Source organism: Canis lupus, chromosome 36, assembly GCF_048164855.1.
Source record: "Canis lupus baileyi chromosome 36, mCanLup2.hap1, whole genome shotgun sequence".
NCBI classification, from domain to species: Eukaryota; Metazoa; Chordata; class Mammalia; order Carnivora; family Canidae; genus Canis; species Canis lupus.
This window is the reverse complement of record NC_132873.1, coordinates 28540988-28557869: the sequence shown is the minus strand read 5'-3', so window position 1 is coordinate 28557869 and position 16882 is coordinate 28540988. Positions and strand designations below refer to the sequence as shown.

The 16882-nt window shown below is 47.4% G+C and overlaps 1 long non-coding RNA gene across 1 annotated transcript; it reads left to right on the top strand.

The window, feature by feature from the left end:
* The first annotated feature begins 527 nt into the window (after positions 1 to 527).
* LOC140625402 (uncharacterized) lies at positions 528 to 12283 on the top strand. The gene is made up of 4 exons (XR_012024738.1): positions 528 to 1431; positions 1991 to 2108; positions 6752 to 6910; positions 7828 to 12283. It is a non-coding gene; the product is annotated as an uncharacterized lncRNA (long non-coding RNA).
* Positions 12284 to 16882: the final 4599 nt, after the last annotated feature.

Here is a 16882-nt window from a genome sequence, read left to right as displayed (position 1 = left end):
TCTTCTTCTTCCTATATCCCTTAATAGGAGGCGATAATTAAGCCAACTAAGAGCCATTCCATGGCTTTAATAAAGTTGGTTTTGCATCCTCTTTTTTTTTTTCTTTTCAAGTTATTTTCTTTTTTGGAGTACATAATCCTGTATTAAGGAAAACACAATATCAGCTAAGTATCCTCATTATCGCCTGCACAAGCCCGAGCTTTTGTGCCTTGTTACAGGTGGAGCCAACCTGTGGCTTTTGCCCACTCAGCATCCACTCCCACGTCCTCTGATTTCCCACCTTCTCCACTGTGCGGAGTCTTGGTGTTTCCCTCCGTCAAAGATCCTCTGCTTTTTTCCAGGCAAGGGGGTGGCGACTGACCCGCGTTGGCCAATCGGACTCTGCCCTGGGAATTTGAATGTTGGCTCCCAAGTTCGAGGACCAAGAGCAGTTGGAGCCGATTGTTTTCACCACAGTGCGCTGCGAAGGGAAGCCTTTTAGTTCCTGTTTCCTGCATGCACATGCAGATGGCAAATTGATCTCACAAGTTGCGTGTGTTTGTTATGTAGCCATATTGCTTGATCGTTAAATGAGAAATTTATGTCAAGATTTGGAGTGTGACCTTGCGTGTTTTCAATGAGAAGGGAAAACGGCATATCCACAGTGCGCGCGATTGACTATCTCTAGGGAAGAGGTTTCCAAGGGCTCGTTTAACTAGAGGCCTTAGGGGGTGAGAATTCCTGCTTCCCAAAGTGCCGGAAAGTTAAGGTCAAACGCTGGATGGGTTTCAAGTTCTGAGACAATACCAGCCGATCTCAAAGCTGGTGTTTGTGCGTGCGTGCATATGTGTGTGTACAGACTGGGGAGGAAAGGCAGCTCCTAAAACTTTGCTTTGAAAGATGCCAAAACACTGAGCCACATATTTGTATGGGAAAGATCTGCGTGTTTGGATGAAACCTGTCTCTCTCATAAACACAAGGCACAGAGAGGCCTCCCTCCTCCTGCCCGGCTTTTGAACTTTTGTTCACATCGAGCAGCTTCCCTCACCTTGGCTGTCGGACTTCCCTTTGTAGTGGAATTCACAAGTACAGCGGGTTGGCAAGACGACGATGGAAAGAGCGCGGGCGTGGGACCAGAATCGCCCTTTTCCTGGCCACTCTGAAATATCAGGGTGTCTAGAGCGTGAGTCATCACTTTCTTTTGGAAACTTTTATGACCTTTACAGAGTAGGTCAGATTCCTCCCAGGCTGTGCTTGTTCACACCCCAGCGCACGACAGCAAAAGGGCAAATCCCAGGGAGGCAAAGGCAGATTCATATTTTCTTTTCCTTGCAATCTGTTACACACTATTGTTTTTTGACACACTTTGCTTCACACGGCAGTGGTGATGGTGGAAACTAAGGCCGAGAGCAAGGAGACGCGGGCCTGGTCCACCTCGAGTGACTCCTCAAGGTGAGGTGGGGGCACGCCCCGAGCCCTGCGACGATTAGCCTGGCACCGAAGGGGAGGAAGGTCTCGCTGAGGATTTTGGAAAACTACTCGCTCGGCCCCGCTGGGCTGGATTCGAGGGAGCCGATGGGAGCAGGCCGGGGTCGCATCTTTCGGAGGAGGCCCCACCGGGCGACGGCGCTGTCCACCTAGGGTGGCTCGAGCGTGGAGGGAGCAGCGCTGTCTGTGGACCCAGTGGGGGGGGGGGGTAAGGAAGGCAGCTGGGAAAATTCACTGGAAAATCAAGTCCGACTTGAATTTCCAGGGAAGAAGCCACCTGTGTCCTTGCCCCGGTTTTCATTCTCCAGGGATGCTCCATCTTTCAGAGAAGCATTTAGAAATGCTAAACCCTACAACAGTGAAGTTTTCTTATTTAAGACTCACACCTTTAAGGCTTCTGATCATTTTTACTTTAGCAAGTTTCAATGCTGATCTTTCCAAAGTGAATTGTACGCCCTCTTTGCTCTCTTAGCCGATTTAGTTAAGATGATCTAACATTTTCACTTCTTCTGTCGCCGCTCAGGTGCTTGTCCGTCACCTGTCGCAGCCCGGCCGTATAGACCCCTCCCCCACCCCGTGTCTGATTCGTCAGAGAATCCCCCTGGAGAAGCTCAGGCATCTTGAGGATACACGCGCTGAAGGCAAGTGCATTAGCTGTAGTGACCTGAGCCTGGTTGACAGGTGTTTTAGCTTCTTGGGGACCTTTCCAGGTGTTTCTCAGAGACCCTTCTGGTCCATCCTTGTTTCGCAGTTGCATCCTGGACATTTCAGGTTCCCCGCTGAGTGAACCCAGATAAGCAAGGAGTCCTTGGCTGACTGTTCCCCAAAGCTCAGAAAAGGACCCAAATCCATGTGCTGTCCAGCTGGGAGCTGGAGTCACTCAATCCAGCAGCTTGGGGGCGATGGCCAGGCTGACTTCGGGGGGGTGACTGCAGAGGAGCCGGGGGTGGGGAGCAGGCCGGTCAGGCCCGGGGCGGGGGAGTGGGAGTGGGGGCTGGAAGCACAGGGTCTGGGTGTCACGGGCCACACGCGGGGGAGGCTTTGGCAGCGCGACTGTGACCGTGACAAGGCGGTGGGAATCTGGGGTTTCTGCAAAACTGGGGGTGCCCTGCGCTGTGGAGCTGCATTTATAATGAACTCAAATGCCCTGGAAGCCTTAGAGCATCTTGATGTTGGGAAGAAGTGCCCCCTGCTCCCCTGCTCTCCATTTTATTTTAGGATAAGGGCCCTAAGCTGTGCCCTAGGATGGGCTCGTACAGGAACCCAGAGCTGGGACTCCAAAGCCAGGGATGATTTTTTCTTATATGATAATTATTTTAAATGTAAAATGCAATTAAAAGGTTTATTATTATTATTATTATTATTATTATTATTAGAGACAAATCTATTCTAGTTTCTGGGTGTAAAAATCCTGATGTTAGGATTAGACGATTTTTCTGGGGCCTTGGGGGGCTCAGTTGGTTAAGCGCTGCCTTTGGCTCAGGTCATGAGCTCAGGGTCCTGGGGTCAAGCCCTACGTCAGGCTTCTTGCTCAGCCGGGAATCTGCTTCTCTTTCTCTCTCTCTCTCTCTCCCCCTCGGCCCCCCACCCCCAACGCTTGTCCTTTCTCTTTGTCTCAAGTAAATAAGTAAAATCTTTTTTAAAAATTAAAAAATATATATTCTAGGCGATTTTTCACATTGAAGAAAAAAATGGCAATGAACCATCTATGGTATGATGGCAACATGATTCAGGAAAGTTGTCTTTATCTATTTTTATCTATCAGTAGATGGCAGGAGATACCATCAAATCATGATTAAAACGAGGAAGCAAATGATAGAATTCAGTTATTGTTCCTTGTATTACCTGGAAAAATTGGTATCCAGGGTAGTGAGTGTGCTGTTATGTCGGTACCTGGGAAGAGAGAGCATTTTTGAATATGGATTTGAGTTCAATTATTAGTTTCCTGATTAATCCGGCATGATTATCGTTGGTTTAAAACAATAGTCAAATGTTGGAACTAAATTTACCCTCTTTTGAAGAGACACCTGGAGAAATGATTCATCACTCATGTTGCTAAGATTAATTGGGCATCATAATTGTGTTAAGTGGATTCACACACCATGGAAGAGTACAGGAGCTCTTCCTATTTTCTTTTCTGTTCTTTTTTTTTTTTTTCCTTCAAATAGAAATGAGAGAAAATAGAGCTAGCCAGCTTCAGCGTGGGTTAGGGAAATCCAGCATCCTAAGTGGCTTTGTCCAAGGTTATGCAGATAGAGCACTGCAGTGAAAACAACGCTAACTAAACAGAAGGATGTTTTCCACACGTTCTAATGCACTCCTCCGGTCCCACAGGCTAACGATTTTTCTATCCAAATAGGGGTCATTTTTTTACTTATTAGTTTTTCTGAAGTGCAGGATTCTCTTAGAAGCTGCAGTCCCACGCGTCCCTTATTTGAAGATTACAGGAAGGCGGAAAAGCCTGTGGAATTTTCGAGAACTGAAGTTTTCAGTCTTCAAGTGTCCTGCTTGCTCCCTTTTTATCTACGCTTCACAGTGACATGACTCCGCTCTATGATACAAGCATCTGAATCAGCGACTTTATTTCTTTTTAACTCTTTCATCCTTTGAAACTTACTTCTTGGAGAGTTTTTAATAAAAAAGCTCAATCCATGTATTGATTTTTTTTTTTCTCTCTCTCACTCTTAGACAACAATTTAACTGAAAACAATCCATAGGTTAGGAAGGGAAACTGCAAGAGCGTTTCATGGGAATCCTGTCTACCATCAATCCTGGTTAATGCTGAGCTGGAGATCATCGTGGGCATGGCAGGTGCCCACGAGGGCGCGTCTCTCTCTCGAGGTGGGGCGGGTGCAGAGAGCGAGCATTCGCTCCTGGGAAACAAAACTGGGACTCAGTTTGCTTTCGAGTCGATCCTATTACTTGTTCTTGTGGGTTTCTTCAATGGGAGGAACTTTTTAGTAAAAAACACATTGTGTCCTCTTTTTTTTTTTTTTAAATCCAAACTGTGACCAGTACCAAAATATCCTGTCAAAGACTATAAAAAACAATCTTTCTAGTCTCTGTGGTATGTCGCCAGAAATTCCCACATTGGTCGATCAATCAGTGTTCCTGAACTTGGCAGTGTCCTGGCTCACCGCTGGAAAGGCTCAGCTGGGTCAGGGTACAGTACCTCCAGGTGTGGGAAAGCGGGCATGGGCACAGAGTAGCCTCAACAGCCCCCTTACAGTGATTTTGTGATTTATTGTACGCTCTGAATCTAATACCCTCTCCTGTTATTCAGTAATGCCCCTTCCATACACCAAAGCAACAATACCTTACATGGTCACCCTATTCCCTAGTTGTCTGCTTCTCCTTTTCCTGTTTTGTGGGTATCGTTATCTACCGAGCTCAACTACGAAGGATGCGTGATATATTCTTATCATATGCTCCTCCGCCTGAGTCTTGTTTGCAACAAAGGATCTTAGACATACTTTCATATTATGAAGTTCTAAATGATGAGTCAGGGTTCAGTGTTAAGTATGCTATTTTTAATGGAACACGTTTAAAACCGAAGAAATCCATTTCTAACGAGATAATTGTGAAGTTCTGTGACTTGCGGACTAACGTGTTAGCCTGTCGGTTCCTCAGCTGCTGGCCGAAGACAGGGCCCACTAGGTCAGAGGCAGGACATGGACATTAGTAGCCAGGTATTGGTTGGGACTGTCCCAGAGTGGGGGGAAAAGGGCCGGTGACACCTGCACCCATGGTGGGCTGTGTGACAGGATGGGCGAGCCCAGAACACGGCAAACCCAAATCTTTGAAAGTGGGTAGTAAGCCTGTCTGCTCTTGCTCTGGATGGAGAGACTATATATCGCATAGCTGCTCGCCAGACAAACATACTAAAGAAGACAAGTCAAGAATGAAGACAGGCTAAGCCATGAGGGACCCAAGGAGACTTGTCTCCCAACAATAATTGCAGGTCAGTAGGAGGACTGGGAGAGAAACCCGTTTCTGGCAAATTTTACTAGAGGCTGTCACGTACTTTGCTGGCGCTAGGGTCAGTCTTCAGTTTTCCAGATCATCCCAGAAAGCTAGTCTTCTTGCTTTAAGTATATTTCTGTCAATAAATATATAAGTAAGATCTTATTTTTTCCTGATAGTGAGAGTAGTATTTGTGATTACAATCTAATCACTAAGGGACAATCTCTATTAATATACAGGCCTTCTAAATGCCATAATACATAGTATTTTTTTTTATATAAAACCGAGATCATTTTATGTACAATGTAGTATCTTGCTAGTTTGGCTCATTTACATGTTGAAAGCATTACTTCAAGTCATGAAATGTTCCTTTAAATTATGAATTTAAAAATAATTGCATAATATTTTATCGCAGATATACCGACTTCTAAAACTATTCTTTTATTGTCAGAAAATTTGTTACCAAGTACTATTACACCAAATAATCTGGTATATAAATGCCTTTTAATGCCTTTAGCTACATTCCTGTAGGAAGGATTATTGGGTTAAAATGCATAATTTTTTTTGAAGTCCTTGATCTCTCCTACCAAATTACTTTCAAGAAAAGATTACATCAATTTATACACATGGCACAGTGTCTGAGATCACTTTTCTTCCCACATAGTCCTTACAATTGATTTTTTTAATTTTTAAAATCCTTTAGTAAGACAGTTGAAATATGTTTTTTACTTATTATTAGTAAGGAAGAAATATTTTCTTTTATGTTAATTGGTCAATTGTATTCTTTTATGAATTATTTATCCATATTATTTACTCATTATTCTAATAATGTTTTATTATTTTCCTTACTAAAGAAAAACTTTCCCAAAACTCTATATGTAACATTTTGTATACCAGCATTTTGTCAGACATTTCCCCAATATATTATTTTTTTCATATGCTAATGCTAGTTTGAGATATTTGAAAATTAAAAATGATTTATTAAAATCATTTAGATATTTGAACATTAAAAATGATTTATTAAGTGATTTATTAAAATCAAACCCATATGATTTGTTTCTGTTGCTTAGAAAGTCTTGCCTTTTTAGGGGTTAAATATTTACTATATATGTATTTCAGGCATTTTATATATGTTTTACATTTTTACATTTAATTTTTTAAATGTGTATTTCTAAATACAGATGGTCTCCAACTTAACAATAGTTCAAGTTATGATTTTTTGACTGGTCAAAAAAGTCATGCATTTAGTAGAAACTACACTTAAAATTTTGAATCTTAGTAAAAACCACACTTAAAATTTTGAATTTTGATCTTTCCCCAGGCTAGCGATATGTGGTAAGACACTGTCTTGAGATGCTGGGCAGGGCGGTGAGCTGCAGCTCCCGTCAGCCACGTGATCACGAGGGTCACCCACGGATACATCTGTAGTCATTCCGCATCCACGCAACAATTTTGTTTTCTGCTTTCAGCACAGTGTTCGGTAAGTTACATGAGATAGTCAATATGTTGCATGAGATATTCAATACTTGATTATAAAAATTGGCTTTGTGTTATCTTGCCCAACTATAGGCAAATGTAGATGTTGGGAGCACGTTTAAGGTGGGTGAGGCTAAGCTCTCATAGTCAGTAGGTTAGATGCATTAAATGCATTTTCGACTTATGATGGGTTTATTGGGATATAACCCTATTGTAAATTGGGAAACATGTACATTTTGATAGGAGGTAAAGAAATTTCCCTCCCTAAAGAGCCAGTTTGCCCAACAGTGAATGAGCTATTCATCACTCAATTATTTGTGGTGTTTTCTTGATCATGTACTAATGCATTTTAGAGTGTATATAAAATTAAATGTTTGAGGTGTATCCTTCCCTCCCTTCACAAATGCATTATTGAATGACAACCATGCCTTGGATACAGGCTGCATGTTATTGACCTTATCTCTTTAGGATTGGCATAAAATATATGAGAAATCTTTTATTTCATCTATTGATAAGGCGAAATTAAATGACATAATACTTACTGTAACTTCAACATATGCTCCAAAATTTCAACCAAAAATATTTTCCCAAGGTTAAGAAAATATTTGAATGGTAAGGGTAAAATATATCATGTTTTTTTTTCCACAAATCTTCCATTTTTAATTTTTTGAGTCCTTGAGAAGTGAAAACTTATGCTATATTCTTCTAGTGTGAACTAACCCATTTTACTATTCAGGCCCTATTCATTTGGGGAAAATTTGCTTCTCAAGTGGCACACTGCTTTTTTTTTTTTTTTTTTTTTTTTTTTTTGTGATAGTGGCGGAGATAGGGAGGATTTCCTTGGGAAACAGGCAGTGGAGTTGGTGGGGAGGAAGAGAGAAATAGGGAAAGATTAAAATGGTTTCCTTTTTTTTCTTTCAGGGCCAGATAATAATAGGTGGGGCCTGGTTTCCTGCAAAATCAATGGAGGGTGAGTTATTTTGACAGAAATTTGTCATCATATGTTGGCAAATCAAACTCCAATAAAAGAAATATACAAAAAAAAAAAAAAAAAAAGAAATTTTCCATCCTTCACTGATCATGTGATGCTCCAGATTATAAATATTTAAAGCCAATACACTGCTGGTAATTTATTGGGCAGTATGAAATAATAAAAACAATACAAAAATCTAGAGCTGAAAATACTTGGTCTGGTAAAGCAGAAGGTCTGCATAATTGTTGGATGCTTTCTGGCATTTTACCGTTGTAGGTTAGTGCAAGAGAAGAACATGGTACCTAAGTAGAACCTGGGCATTCTCATTTCTTATAAAATTGTCTTCCTCTGTGTTTTCCTACACGAGTTGTGCCTTTTCCCTACAAGAAAAAAAAAAAAAAAAAAAAAAAAACCTCTGGAAAACATTTTTTTTTGTTATCAGTCTAGCACATAGTTTTATTTTGGTTCCATCTTTATGTCCTTTCGAATCTAAACAGTGGATTCTCTACATTCAGACGTTGTTTATGCATATCAACATAAAAATTAATTTTTCACAGAACACAGCAATACGAGGGTCCGTGAAACTCGCTCTCAATGAATTTGAGTTATTATTATTATTTTTTCCAGCCAGCGGGTCAGCAGCTACAGGAGCCTATGTCAGAGGAGCAAAACTGGTTCAGAGATGTTGGGGACAGCGGAGTGGCCTATACTCGGAACTTGTAGGGGCTCCTGGGGGCTTCAGGCGGATCAATCCTCATCACACAGGGAGACCAGTGGAGCCAGAGTCCAGGCAAGCACAGACTCTAGACCCAGTTGCCCCAGTCCCATCCTGGGCCTGCCCCTCGCCTTGAAATTTCTGCGTGACCCACTTCACTTCTCTCCCTTTCAGTGTTCTCATTTGTAAGATAGAGAACAATTCTACCCATGAGTGCTGTTATGGGCATTAAATGGGCTCATCTACATAAGGCACTTTGAACTTGGACCAGCTCAGGTCGAGAACTTGACGTAAATGTTGGTCAAGTAAATAAAATACCTCCTCCCCTCCCCCCGAGGGAACAGGCATGAAGGCAGGAGAGGGACAACAGGCACAGGGGCTCTCCAGGGGCTCGTTGGTCCGGAATGGAGGGTTCCAGGATGGGGAGAGGAGAGAAAATGGGTGTTGAGAAGCTTCTGTGGCCCAGAAAGTTTGCATCCCCTTCGCAGAGGGAGATTAAGACCATAATAACGCAAGCGAAGTGACGGGTGTCCATGTGCGGCATGTGAGTGAGAAGAAGCAGGGCAGGGAAGCCGGGGGACAGCGAGGGTGAGACCTGGAACCCACTTCTGTTGTTCTGTTGTTCCTCTGAACTCCAAAATCACTTGTGTGCTTTTGGATCACTTCAGACGCCTTTGGAAAGCGGGCGAGCCATAGATTTACTCACTTAAGGAAATTAAAGACAAGTCCAAGTCATGAATGATTAATTAATTAGTGTTGGGCCAGGCCGGGGCCAACCAGGGCTTGGGTTTAGGGGCGCTGGGGAGACACTAATGCCTGGGCCGTACAAACTCCGTGTACGGCTGTTCGCTTTTAATTTAAATTGAGAGGTTTTCAAAAAATAAAAAATAAAAAATAAAAAATAAATTGAGAGGTTTTCAAAATAACAGGCAACATGGGAGTGGGCTAGAAGCAGCGAGAGGAGGAGAGGGGGGAACACAAAGAGCTACTTTACCGTTGGGGGGGGGCTCTGGCCTCAGCAGCAAACATCCAGGGACGCGCGGCCTACAGTCCTCGCCCAAAAGGAGTCGCTGATGGAAAGGCTGGTTTCAAGGATAACTTCGGGTACGCGGCGAAAGTACGTTTTTAAATTGAATTTGGAAATTTCCTCAAAGCTGCTTCTTCAAAGACAAATGACTTTCTTACAATATGTCTAGTTACATAAAATCCTGGATGTGAGAGGCTCTGTGAGATAGTAGCGCGTTGTATAGATGTAAGGTGTTATCATCATGGAGTGTGTGTTAGAAAACACGCGGTTAGAAGGGATTATTTTTGCAGACTAAATAGTCAACTACGGGCTGCGTGACAGCACGGGGCGCGGCGTCCTGGCTGATGAGCGGGCCTGCCCCGGGCCGGTCGCTGCTGGAAGGGCACCGCTGGCCGACACCGCAGGGCCTTTTGTTTGGGGTTCTTTCCTTGCTTTCCTATTTTTCAGTGAGTCAAAGCCTTAGTGATGGAGCCTGCTGACAAGGCGAGTCTGGGGGAGAGAACCGGAGGCATGAGGCTTAGGCGGCGAGCACCGGCCAATGCACCGAACTCCCGATGGGCCGGCGTCGTGCCAGGATCCCTCACCTGGGGCGGCAGTCAGGGGCGCAGCCGGGAGCGTGCCACAGCTGCCTGCAACCGGGCACGAGGGGTCCGGAGAGGAGAGGCCTCCATCACTTCGCTTGATGATTCATTCATTCGTGTAACGAGTGCAAGGCGCCTACCCAGCGTCGGGGACCCATCCGAGCGTCATACAAGTGGTAACTCGCTGATCGCCGTCACCACCACATGCGGTTGGTAGGTGCTGTCTGTATTTTCGTGGGAGAGCTTGGAAACTGAGGCACGGGCAGGTAAGTAACCTGCCCAGGGTCACGCAGACTTAGGTGCGGGCAGTGTGGTCGGGGAAGCCGTGCCTCCGGCCACCGTGTCACGCCGTCTCGGGCTCGCTGTGACACGCCTTTCGATTCTGGGCCCGACCTCACGCACAGCCAGATCTGAGGCGATCCTGCCTTCTCCTCCCACCCGGGAGCCCGAAAGTCTTTGAGGTGACCGAGGAAGCAGCGAGCCTCTCTGATTTGGCGGGTGCTCTTCTGACCTACCTTGGAGCATCCAGGCCTGAAGGCATCTTTTGTGATGCCACCGATTCAATCCTAGACTCTTAAATCCTTGTCTGCGGCTCTCAGTGCCAGACAGCATTTCCTCCTGCATAAAATACATCCTTATTCTCATTACATCTCCCCATAAAACTTTCATCAATTTGAAAATTGTAAAATGCATTCCTTTTTTATGCAGACATTTAATCTATGGTTAAATGACAATTGAGCAATATATCCTCCTGCATACTCGAATACCATCCCAACTCTGCAATTTGAAAATAAATTGACAGTCTTAAAATTGGCATCGGTTTTAAGGAAATAAAATATTCTCAGCCACAGACTTTAGAGGATGTTTGTATGCAAAACGAACTACGGGATACACTTTGGCTTGATCAACAGATTCCACTTAAGAGGGTTTCAGACAGAACTACCAGCTTTGCAAATCGGGTTTGAATTTATCTGTGGGCCCAGCCTTGTGTTCCCTTCTTCTGTGCTCGGATGAAGCCAGAACTTTCAACCTCTCCGCCTCTCAACCTCTCACTTTCAGAAACAGTGAAGTTTAAAATATAAAGGTGTTGTTTTTCCTTCACACCCAAATGTCAGAGCAAGATATTCTGATTTCTCTTGATTGGCTCCAGGTGATGTTAAGTGGAATGCAGGAAATTATCAAAATCAATCTGTCTTCAACGGCTTTCTTTGAAATTACAGGATCTGAATCGAAATGTAAACTAAAATTATTTTTATTCTAAGTTCCCTTCCATGATTTTTCTTAGCTCTCCCTCTACCAAGGAATAAGTAAAATAGCTTTTTTTTTTTTTTTTGCCTCTAGAAAGGGGATATGCCTTTAATGTTTTCCAAAGAAACACAGTATTTCTTAAACAAATAGACTCTCGGTTACTGGATTTCTAAAGGCTTTAGTTACTAAATGCTCAAAAAATTAAGAAAGAAAATTTCTGCGCTTCAACCCGTCAGCGTAGTGACTTACACATTAATGAAATGCGGAGCGTGAACTGTAAAGAATCCAGCTAACGCTGGAACAGTAATACGGGACCAACCGTAATGGTGAAAAAATGAAGATATTCAAATGCTGTCATCGGGGGACTTGCAAACACTGGGAGAGCGAGGGTCCTGATCAAGATCCAAATCTAGCCGGAACCGGCATGTTCTATGAAACAAAAGGAAATACTCAAAGGACTCAAAACTATCGCTCCGAAGACGCTCTGTAATGTCTCGCTGCACGAAGGTGGCTGGCCGACCGGGAGACGCCGGCCCAGGAGTGACTCAGTAGGGCAGGCCACACCCCGGGCTCTCTGAATTGGAATCTCATTTTTGGCGAGATTCAGGCGATTGATGCATGCATCAAAGCTTGAAAACTATACGAAGTGTTTTTTGAGGATGGAGTTATATGAATTTTTTTTTTTTTTTAATTCTTAAGGGCAGCCCCGGTGGCTCAGCGGTTTAGCGCCGCCTTCAGCCCAGGAGGGCGTGATCCTGGAGACCCGGGATCGAGTCCCACGTCGGGCTCCCTGCATCGAGCCTGCTTCTCCCCCTGCCTGTGTCTCTGCCTCTCTCTCTCTCTCTCCCTGTCTCTCATGAATAAAGAAATAAAATCTTTAAAATAAAAATAAATAAAAAATAAAAATAAATTTAAAAATTCTTAAAAAAAAAAAACAATGCCACATCGCAAGAGAGATTCCTCAGCCTTATTTCACGATGGGGCCATCATTTCATAATAGGAAAAGAAAATCTTCATATTCTACTGCTCTGGCAAGATAATGACTGACACTGAATTATTTTTCCTGGAGGAGCAAAGGCAGTTATGGGGGAAGGCATATGGCTCATCATTTTCAGTAACAACAAATGCCGGCTTGACCCGCGCTGTTATTTCTGACACATCACCTTGCATTTCTCTTCCCATTATGCTGGTGGATGCTCTTCCTTCCTTTTTTATTTTTGGGTCAGAGATGGCAACTGACCTGGAGGCTGCTGCAGGCATTTGGAAATACAGTCTTTCTTGTCTGTTCAGCTTGATCCGAGGCTGTGCTGCATACCAGGGTGATTTTAAGAGCTTAACAATTGTGACCTGTTGAGGTACCTGCACCATCAGGAAAAGCACCTGTCGGGGCTCCCGGGTGGCTCAGTCAGTTAGGCGTCTGCGTTTGGTTCGGGTCCTGGGATCGAGCCCTGCGTTGGGCTCCTCGCTCAGCGGAGGTGGGGATCCGCTTCCACTTCTCCTGCTCCCTCTGCCTCAACTGCTATTCCTCTCTCTCAAATAAATAAATCTTTAAAAAAGAAAAGACAAGCACCTCCCCTATGACTCATAACTTGAGAAAGCTGTGCTCAGAGTTGTAGGAAAAATGGAAGTCAGAATGATGTCGAGAGCAGGGAGTGGGGAGGGTGAGGATGCCGGGACCAACCCAGGGGGGCGCGTCCCTAAGTCTCAGGAAGGATGCAGAGCGAATGGCCACCGGTCACTCCCTGCTCCTCCTCGGCTGCCTGGCAGCGCCCACACACCTGCTGTCACACTTTCCTGGACCCACCACCTTGGAGAAGTTATATGCTGAGTCTCCTAGGACAAAGAAGACGGGGCTTTTAGACCCAAACACCACACTACTACTTTTTTTTTTTAAGATTTATTTATTTATTCATGATAGAGAGAGAGAGAGAAAGAGAGGCAGAGACACAGGCAGAGGGAGAAGCAGGCTCCCTGCAGGGAGCCCGACGTGGGACTCGATCCCGGGTCTCCGGGCTCATGCCCTGGGCCAAAGGCAGGTGCTAAACCGCTGCGCCACCCCGGGATCCCCACATTACTACTGTTTATCGCTCACGTTGGCCAGGGAATTAGGGGAGCACAGTTGGCTTTTTAACCCTGAAGCTTTTTAGCTGCGAATAAGGAAAGCCGCCGCCCGGCAGCGAGGAAGGTCCACTGCGACCGGCTCGGTGCTCTCCGCGGCCTTAGCTGGAAGCCCGTTGCAATCCACTCCTCGCCGGGCGTGGGCGGCCTGGTCCTAGAGCCGGGGCTTCTGTTTTCCAGGGCAGACCCTTGGCTGGAGGTTGATGCTCCAGGGCTGCCTTAGCGGAGAGCGTGTCCTGCACGCCGTGTCTGACCCTCTGGCTCCCACCACTCCGAACGTGAGAACATTCGGAGCTCAGGTACCTTGAGGGAAGCGCCCGATGCTTGTGCAGCTCCTCCCGGCTGGGAACTAACTGTGCGAGCAGGGGTGCTCCCGCGCTGTCCTCCTGGCGGGTCACAGTGCACTCGGAGAGGCGGCCCCTGAGTCCGCGTCGCCAGCCGCTCCCAGCGCCTGCCTGCGTGCCTGGCACGCGGCTCGTCTTCTCGTCGACTTGGCTCCGAAGCACTTTGGTACCTTCCTGCCTTTATGTTTCCGTGTTTCTTCCTCCGTCTGGGGGCCTTCAATGCCCCCGTCGCCGTGTCGGAGTGGCCCCTTCCTTGACGTGCCTGTCCTGTCGTCTGTCTGTCCCTGTCTGTCCTCTGCCCCCCTGGGGCTGTCTGAGGCCCTCAAGTGGACACGGGCCTCTGGGCCCTGCAGCCAGCGCGCTGCCTTGGGGCCGCCCGGGGCTCAGGGCTGAGCCTCTGCCTTGGGGTCCCGGGATCGAGTCCTGCATTGGGCTCCCCATAGGGAGCTTGCTTCTCCCTCTGCCTGTGTCTCTGCCTCTCATGCATAAATAAAATCTTTTAAAATAAATAAATAGAATAAAAACCAAGTAAATGGAAATAAATAAATGAAAACCAAGTAACTGTACACGTGGAATGCTGATGAGAAATAAAGAGGAATGATGAGATGCCCGGGTGGCTCAGTGGTTGAGCACCTGTCTTCGGCCCAGGTTGTGACCCTGGGGTCCTGGGATCGAGTCCCGTGTCGGGCTCCCTGCGTGGAGCTTGCTTCTCCCTCTCCCTGTGTCCCTCCTTCTCTGTGTCTCATGAATAAATAAATAAAATCTTTAAAAAAAAAAAAAAGTGACGTCTTCCTGGACTGGCAGCCTTGAAGAGTGGGCCGTGTCTGCTGCAGTGTCACCCGTGCCCCCGTAGGCCCCCGGCCCTACGTGAGCCCAGAAGGTGCTCAGGGTTCGGTCAATAAGGATCACCAAATAGACGTGACCGGGGCAGGTCGACTGGACGGGGCGCTACCTGGATGAGAAGTGGGAGCAGACGGCTCTCGAGCCCGTGCAGGGTGCTTTCCCCCCAGATCCGCCCCTGAGGACTCTCGGTTTTGGTGCGTCATGTGCAAGGAAGGTGGAAGGGCTTTGCCCTTCGGTGCCGTCATTCCGCTTTGGTTCAATGACAGTGCGGGACGGGAACCGTCCATCTGACCCAAGACAAGATGCGTGTGGATCAGGACGGCCGCGGTCCTGCGGGGCCGAGGGCTCGGGGCGGGGGCAGCCGGGGAGGACGGGCCTGGGCCGGGGAGCTGCCCACGCCCTCCCGGCCGCCTCTCGGCGGGAACCCCTCCTCCCGCAGGACCAAGGACGGAGGGTCGGGGCGGGAGGTCGCATCTGCAAAGACCCGTCTCAGAATCTGGTTTCTCGTAGCACGGATTTTCCGACTCTGCACTTCTGGATTTTCCCTCAAGACTCTGCATTAGAAGTTCACAGCGTCCTTTTTTTCCTTCTTCTTTTTTTTAATGGAGCAGCTGGTCTAATTGGGCAAGTTTTGCTGCGGCGACATTAGGGCTCATTAGGCTCTGTCTTATCGGTGGTGTAGGCGGAGATGTCCACCAAGCGGAGCACCTGGATCCTAAATGAGAAATATAGATCAGCCTTTCACACGATGCAGTGACGGACTTCAGGGTTACCTTTCCAGTGACAAAAGCAGGAGCTTCCATCCGCCGTACGGTTCCCCGTGTGATCAATAAATACACGAGAGACACGCGGGATTTATTTCTTCTGCGGCAACAAACACCATCGTTTTTCTTAATTACCCTTAGGCTTGCCTCTCCCGCCTTCAGGTTCTTTGGAAGTTCCTCTCCGCGCTAAGGGGACGTGAGCTCTCTGGTCGTGCTTTGTCACACACGCGGAGAGGTTCTCTCTCCTGTGGCGGTGCCCGTATTTCTTTCTTTTTTTTTTTTTAATTTTTTTAAAAATTTATTTATGATAGTCACAGAGAGAGAGAGAGAGAGGCAGAGACACAGGCAGAGGGAGAAGCAGGTTCCATGCTGGGAGCCCGACATGGGACTCGATCCTGGGTCTCCAGGATCACGCCCTGGGCCAAAGGCAGGCGCCAAACCGCTGCACCACCCAGGGATCCCCGGTGCCCGTATTTCTTGATTAAGCCCCGATCAAGTCAGGGGTTTTGCAGGCTCGTCCCGGCCCTTAAAGGTCAGGGGTGGCCGCAGACAGAGGCGGAGCTCTGGAGCCACTGAGGGTCAGGCCTGCCAGCCGTTCCGACCGGTGACCATGTGGCCTGCCGTTTGTCACGTTCATGGCCGTCCGTGATGCTGCGATTCCTCCCGGCGCGGCCGTTCGTCTTGCTGCCTTCTCTGAGCGGCCCAACTTGCAGCCACGTGGGAGCGTGCGTACGCCTTTTGGGGCTCATCTCTACAAAGCAGCCATGCAGACCAGCACGGGCCTCCCCCTCCAGCGACTGGGATCACGAATATGGCAAAAGCACTCGTTGGCAGGTGATGGGAAATTCTGACGACCTTGGAGACCATGTGCCCGGGTCGCTCTCCCGTGTTGGGTCCCGGGACCCACTGCAGTTTGCTCCCCCCCACCCCCCCGAGGGGCCCGGCTGCTTCGCTGGAGTGGTCTCTACTGAGGTGTGAGCACCCTCCGGAGCGTTTGCAGAGCCCTCCGCGTGTACTGCAAGGACGTGGGCTCCGGGGGGGTGATGGTGGAGGCCCAAGGCCTGCGGTCCTTCCTCCGTGACAGCCGTCTGGGGGCATTGAGGCGTCGAAAGAGGTGGCAGGAACACCTGTGTCTGCTGGCAGCTCCGCCGTGGCAGTGGGGGCCGCTGAACAGAGGCCGCGGGACGCCCGGTGCCAGCAGGTAGGACTCACGGTGGGGCAGGGGGGTCCTCGGTGGCTGTCGCTCACTTGCCACGTCTCGGCATCTGATGGGGCTTGGGCTTGCACACGGGGCCGGGCGGGGTGGCAGGAGCGCAAACCCAGGTGCACTCCCCTTACCCCAGGAGCTGCACTCCCTTCCTGG